The sequence below is a fragment of the Diaphorina citri genome, unplaced genomic scaffold, assembly GCF_000475195.1.
Source record: "Diaphorina citri unplaced genomic scaffold, Diaci psyllid genome assembly version 1.1 scaffold1104, whole genome shotgun sequence".
Taxonomy (NCBI): domain Eukaryota; kingdom Metazoa; phylum Arthropoda; class Insecta; order Hemiptera; family Psyllidae; genus Diaphorina; species Diaphorina citri.
The window spans coordinates 37,573-44,994 of NW_007378533.1; the positions used below are offsets into that span (position 1 = coordinate 37,573).

At 31.8% G+C, this 7,422-nt stretch overlaps 1 long non-coding RNA gene across 1 annotated transcript; it reads right to left on the reverse strand.

Moving 5' to 3' along the window:
- Window positions 1-5,804: 5,804 nt before the first annotated feature.
- Window positions 5,805-6,542, reverse strand: LOC113469494. The gene is made up of 2 exons (XR_003392886.1): window positions 6,271-6,542; window positions 5,805-6,183 (listed from the first exon to the last, which is right to left on the reverse strand). It is a non-coding gene; the product is annotated as an uncharacterized LOC113469494 (long non-coding RNA).
- Window positions 6,543-7,422: the final 880 nt, after the last annotated feature.

Here is a 7,422-nt window from a genome sequence, read left to right on the forward strand (position 1 = left end):
TAAACACACAATACGATCCTTCTATTTATTCAAAACTTACAACGAGACCAAGCTATGATTCAAATAGAAAAATCGTTAGCACAACTAACAACTACAACAACCGTTTAGAAAATTCAAAAGCCCGAGGCTGTCCAAGCAAATCACCTCAAGAACCAATAACGAATACAACAAATATTTATGACGCAGATATGCACAAAAACGTAAGTAAAACTGAGCAAAAGAAAATTTTAATGAAAAAATCCTATTCCATGCAAAACTATTCGGAATCATCAATAGATAATTGCTCAAACAAAAATGATTATAACAATGAAAAGTCCAAGTTCAGACCAACAACCAAGTCGTTTAGTTTTGAGATAGAAAATACAGACAAGCCTGAAATGTCTAAGAAGAAATCAGCTCAGCAAAGTTACGTTAAAATATCGAAGCCTAATTGTGATATCCTGCGAAAATATTCAAATCAAAATGATTCAATAAGTTACAATCAAGAATACAGACCTCGAGAAATAAAACCACTCATTTTACATGAAACTAAAATCACACATCCCCTGGAATCAGAACCTCAAGTTACAATCAAGAATACAGACCTCGAGAAATAAAACCACTCATTTTACATGAAACTAAAATCACACATCCCCTGGAATCAGAACCTATAGAAGCTATCATCGGCCAAGGATTCGCTGATGACAAACGAATACAAACTCCACTCCTATTAAGACAAAATAATCAAACAAGTGGGCGAAATCCAAGAGATTATTGTTACTGGACAACGAGGAGTTCTCGTAAAAATTCCGCCTCAATGATATCTGACGAAGCCATTATAGGAAAAGGTTTCTTAGACGATGAAGAATTCATAGAATTTTACTCTACAAAGCAAACAAAACCAAAGCAAGTACCAGAGGAAATGCAAACAAGCTCAGGACCTACGGTGCAGAACAAAAAAGTGTCACCCAAGTTTAATTTGAACAAAGATGAAATAAAGAAGTATTTTTTACTACATGGAAACAATGAGCCAGTGCGGGCAAACATAAGATGTGATCAAGGAATTTACAATGAAGTGCCTGTGAAGCCTATTGTGAAACAAGTGGTAAATACAAACGAGAATTATAAAAATGATGCACTACACTTCAATCTCAACTATGAAGTACATGGGGAAGTTCAGAATAAAGATCACAACAATAATAACTACCACAACATGAACCAACCTCACACGAACCATGAAAAGTCATATGGGAAACGAGATTTGAACCAGAATGAGTATGTCGAGCTAAGTGGTGGCAAGGGTGGCACTAAAACTAATGCTATAGATCACCATTATGAAGTTCTCCATAGCAAACACAATCCTACTGATCAAGATAAAATCTATGAAGTGCCTAGAATACTCCATGAAGCTTCCCCACTCACCAGATTAGATGGACTAGAGGATGATGTCTTCACGGATGACAAAACTGTTAAGAATCTAGGAGAGGACTACCTCAACACCAATACAACTAAGTACAGGAAATCCCCGCTCCTTTGGTATATTAATGATCAGGTCATTTCATTCCACAATGACATTCCCTCTATCGTCGCTAACAAAAAGATATCACTCCCCGTGTCCTCTAACATTCGACCTCTAGGATTTCCTTCTTCTACAACAAGTTATTATTCTATGCATAACTTTGATATGCATCGGCAGAACCCTCAGATGAAGAGAAATGAGAACTACACTTCCATGATAAGGCCCTTGGTCCTTGGGTAGCGATAGTTAACTGCGGAAGCACCTGTTAGACACAAAACAGTCTTGCAGGCTCCGTGGTTTCCTACTTATTAAAAAAAGAACACCTAAAAAAATATGTAGAACATTAGAGTTCAAATAGTCACCATATCATTTTGACACATGGTAGATTTTGTTTGAGTCAATATTTCCTTGTCAAGATTAGGCCGAATATTTTCAAGCCATAAACGAATCAAATAATGATCTCAAATGGTATTGGAAAGTCAAATATTACTTTCCTTATCCTATAGGAAGGAAAGTAATGTAATCGGGTCAAAATTTCGATGGTCAGTTTTTAGTGCCAAAACACGTTTTGAGGTCCCTAGAGCCTAAATCCAAAGTTTCAGCCATTGGTCCGTGGGTGTGTCTTTCTCTCCTTTTCTGTAGTGTCAACAATAGAAAAGGACACTTCTGTTGACTCGCATTACAATACTGTAGGTATCGCTGAAAAAGTTAATATCCATCCATACATGATCTCTAGATTCTCCTGATTATTTCACTGAAGTAGTGCCCTTAAATAAAGATTATGTTTTAAAAGATACACTGAACAAAATGTCCTCTCTCCTTTTCTGTAGTGTCAACAATAGAAAAGGACACTTCTGTTGACTCCCATTACAATACTGTAGGTATCGCTGAAAAAGTTAATATCCATCCATGATCTCTAGATTCTCCTGATTATTTCACTGAAGTAGTGCCCTTAAATAAAGATTATGTTTTAAAAGATACACTGAACAAAATGTCCACATTTTATGACAAATATTGTATAAATTATTTCCAAGGATTTGATTTTCACGAATTAAGTATATTATTAAATTTTCCATGTACACTTATTTATTTTAAGCTATAACGTAAAGTATTTTATTTAAGAAATGGTATTGGTATAATACTTCAAATGAGGACTTTCTTTTTTTACCTTTTCGGTATCATTTATTTGTTAATTACAGGAAATTCAAAATTATTATTCTGAATTATTATCTACTGAACAATTTTATTTGTATTGTTTTATGGTTTCGAGGAAATCATTCTATGTTTCCTCTCTGTGATTGCATTTTTATTTACATTTTATTCAAATATAAGTTTTCATATTTCCTACCGAAAATTACTTAGTATAACTATTAAGTGTGGAGAACGCCTGACAGACATGAGAAGTTACTCTTTAGTTAATTCTACTTTATTGTGCGTAGTACTTAAGTTATTTATTTTTATTATTCAATGCAAATTATTTATTATAACAACGTAGCTAATACTATTACGTGTTGTGTGAGTTACTTGTTTGAATAAAGAAAGTGATATCTTGATATCTATTATTAAGTATTAATTAGATATCTCTACCAAAAATAACAGTTGAAATCTAATACATATTGTAGACAGAGTTTGAATTTCAAAAGTATAATATTCACATTGATCTTTAGCGAAAAATCAAAATTAATTAGTAGACACACAATTCAATGTTAATTAAACACACTATTATTTAAGATATTATTCTACCTATCATATATCGATTATTTACTCGTAGAAATATTATTTCATAAAGGAGGATGTAGATAAGGAGAAATATTTCATATTATATAAAAAGGATGAAAAACAAATTTGGTAATACACGTATGTATGACTGCGCCATATTAGAGTTACTTCTGTAGGCAGTATTTCATATTTCAATTTTATTGGAGTTCAATAATTATTACCTATTTTATTAAAACGAAAAAAAAGTTTAATATCTGCAAACACAACCATCATTGCAAGAACTCTGAGAAACCTCGTGTTTAGGTGAAAAATATTATTTTTATTTTTTCTTCGAAATATGTGATGCTTTTTATTTCCCTTTTTTATGTTACCAACATTATTTTCTCTGGGTCCATGGTTCCAACACAAACACCACAAAGTTTCTTTAATATTATTCTAAATGAATAAATATAACTATTTCTTATGTTCATTGTAAAATGAAACCTAGCATTTAATCCTATATGTTTACACAATTAAAATACAATATGGAATATTAGTTCTAGTCCTGTTAAATAAATATGGAACCTAGATTTGAATTCCAATGTTTATTGGTTTGTAAATAGTTCAGTATAAAAGTTATAAAGATACTAATCCTGAAGTAAAATTTAGGGGTGTTTATATCAAACATCAGGTGAGTATAAAACTCTAAAATTACGTTGAGTATATATTTATCAAGGTCAAGACCAAAGTTGATTTCTTGGTGAAACACCCTCTACATATATTGAACGAAATCTACAAGATAATTTGTCGTGTTATTGTGTAGTCTCACGAGTATTTCACCTTATAATAATAAATTACTATTGCACCAGTGTTGACTTTTAGATTGATCCTTGTTCTAGAAAGGTTCATCACTTTTCAATCACCCAGTACAAATTATAACGTATCTACTATACTATACTATATTTTACATAATAGTCCCAACTGATTCTCAATTAAAGACCAGGCAAATGAATAAATAACTTTTCCCATTTCCGGGACTACAGATTGTTGAAATTAAGTTTGACCTCTAAGCATAACATAAACATCAAAATCACATGAACTTTTAGTCAAAATTACATGACAAACAATAAAGCCCCGACGCTTGTGTAGTCCTGGACCTTGATTATATTCATTGACATTTTTGTATTGATCTACAGTCCCTAAATCCTTACCCTAGGTGAACAACTTTATGAACAAGTTTTTAACTTATGAGCATTCTCAAAGTCTGTGTTCGAGCAGTCTCCGAGCGTACTCAGAGGTTAAAACTTTATCTTGAGATCGTAGATCCGACCCTTTAGTGAATTCTTATTTCAAAGAAGCACGTATACACGACTTATATTTTAGGAAAACTATATTTCATGTTTCCATACAGGATGTTCTTGGCCAATATACACAACTTGATTTATGCTGTGATACCAATTTATGGTATGAAACTGGTAGTAAACGATAATACGAGTATGTATGTAAGTTCATTTTCAATTAGGGGGGAATATCTTGTAAAAAAAAATACTCGCATGTGGGGAAAAATTGATGCTTTTTACTTTTTTAGTATTTAATTTAGGCTAACTTTGACCAAGTGTTGGCCAGAAAATAGTTCAGTTGAATAAAAAATATAATCAGCCATACTAAGTACAAATGAAAAAACCATTTTTTAAACACAGCTTGCTGACCATTTGCTTTTGTTATTACAAATTTCATACCCAACATTGATACAGCAAGGAAGAGCTACAAAATCATTTTAAACTATTTTTTGTTCCTTGTATTCACAATCGACTTTTTGATTGTATTTACTTTGTTTCAAGAACTACCGAGTACATACTGTATGTAAACGTCCTTATAATTATATATCACACTGTTGTACTTATTTTTACCTTTAAAAAAATATTTAGGGTACCCCTATCACTGTTGTAAAAAAACTACAAATATTATAAATGTTATTCATTGTTATTATACATAAATGTATGCCATTCCAAACAAGAATATTACCAGTATTGTTTCTTTCGGCTTTAAAGGCAGGATTATTCCACCATCTCTTTGCAGGTCTTTAAACAATCTCCTTAGAGTGAATTTGGAGACCCTAGTCTCTAGGTCACTTGAGAACAATTCAGTGACTTCTTTAACTTAGTGAGGACGAAGCTGGACGAAGAAAAATAGTGGCATGTGAACCAGGCTTTTTATGTCAAATTAAACAAATCGGTGCATAGTCATGAAAAATGTTGAAAGGAGCCTGGGTGACATTAGGGGAAAAATCAATGGCTACCCTTGAAAACCAAAATATTTTATCATAGACTTACGGTGCATAGCACATTATCACATACATATTAGCACATCTAATGGAATAACGTAACTTCTTCAAATGAAAAAGTTACGTTGCGATATTGTCTTAAAAAGTAACCATTAGATCTAGAGTCTAGAAGAAAAAATAAAACGAAAGGTTATAAAAGGAACTTCAAAGTAACGTACCCAATCAGTTTTAATAAATAAAAGAACATTGTTTTATTTACAACTTTATTATCACAGTTGTTGGCAGTGCAATGCTCCAAGAAAACATAAAATCAACTCAGGTAAGTACTTAGATATAAAGTTATTTACTTTTCGAATTTTTATTTACAATAATTGGATCAAAAGATTTATTTTAGTTTTTAAGGTAGATAATTTATATAACAATCTATACATGCACTACACCCAGGTAATGAAAAATCCAATAATAAATTTTATTCTTTGATTTCTATGCGTAAAAAATAAGAATCATTGTATTTGATTTAGCTATGTACAATTGTACATTGCTAACTGAAATACTTGGGATCCGAATTTATAAGAGTAATCTTTTAAATAAATACGTAATTTTTATAATTTATTTATTTACTATTTTAACTGTTGGTTTATAATAAAATTCTTTCACTGTGCTATAATTTATTCCTCACTGAATAATTTGGAACCGATTGCACCTCTGGGGCCCTTTCTCTGAGTGAATTCTACAGTAACAGTTCACTAAACCACAAGACATTTACATAGAAAGTTGGAACCGATTGCACCTCTGGGGCCCTTTCTCTGAGTGAATTCTACAGTAACAGTTCACTAAACCACAAGACATTTACATAGAAAGTATTCATACTGCGTAAGGACAATCGGTGGCTTTAAAAAAGTAGTAGGTAGGTAAGTGCAAGAATTAACATTGGTAAATGAAAGTCTATTGAAAAATAATTCTATGATACACGTTAAATAAGTAAACTCAACAGAAAATGAAAATATAAATATCACAAAGTAAAAAAAAAAAAAAAAAACACAGCAATTGTGAACAAACGAAAAAAATGACCGGTTTTTTTGGTGTGTCTAGGCCTTTACAATTTGACCTATTTTGATGGAATTCGGAGAGCATTTTTCTCCTACATTGATCAAACCTTTGAACCTGGGACTGAATAACTAAAATGTTTATTGAAACACAGAGATAGAGAAGACAGTATCAAACCTTAGCTATTAGTAATTGAAGGAGTAGTAGCATTGTTAGAGGAAGAAGTATTCTACAAAACTCACTATAAGTGGTATTTAAGTAGATGCCTGTAAAGTATTATTTTGAGTGAAGTAGTCCCAGTAAACCAGAGATACCTATCAAAATTCAAACCTGAAAACTTTAGTTAGCTTCAAGGGATTCAACAAATAAAAAGTTACTAAATATATTCAATGTGTCACTGGGGAAAAAAAATAAATTTACAACGCCAGGACAATAAAAACGTGAGATAAAAGAAAATTTGCAATAACCAAAAATTCAAAAAAGTCAAAAACATAAATGTTGGCTAAAAATTTCACAACTTTTTCCAAATTTGAAAATGAGCGGGGGACCAGGGGACTTTTTGAACCTAACCTCAAAATAAAATGGGGAGAGGGGAAAGGTTTGGTACAGTTAGCACCAAAAGTTCAAACTATTATTTTACAATGCTAATGCTATTTTTCCTTTTTGCAGCTAATAATAAAAATCCTCAAATTTGTTGTTTAAATTTTCTTACCATGAAAATTTGTTGTGGATTTGAACGGCTGAATTAAGACCAATGGTAGCCATGCTTTGGCGTGCAAAAGGTTAATGCTTATGTTCTGATTTGAGATTTTTGAGAACCCCTTAAAAAAACCTCCCCCTCCCCTCTTTTTGTGAAAAATTTGCCATCTTCTCAAAAGTGGGTAAAATATCAACA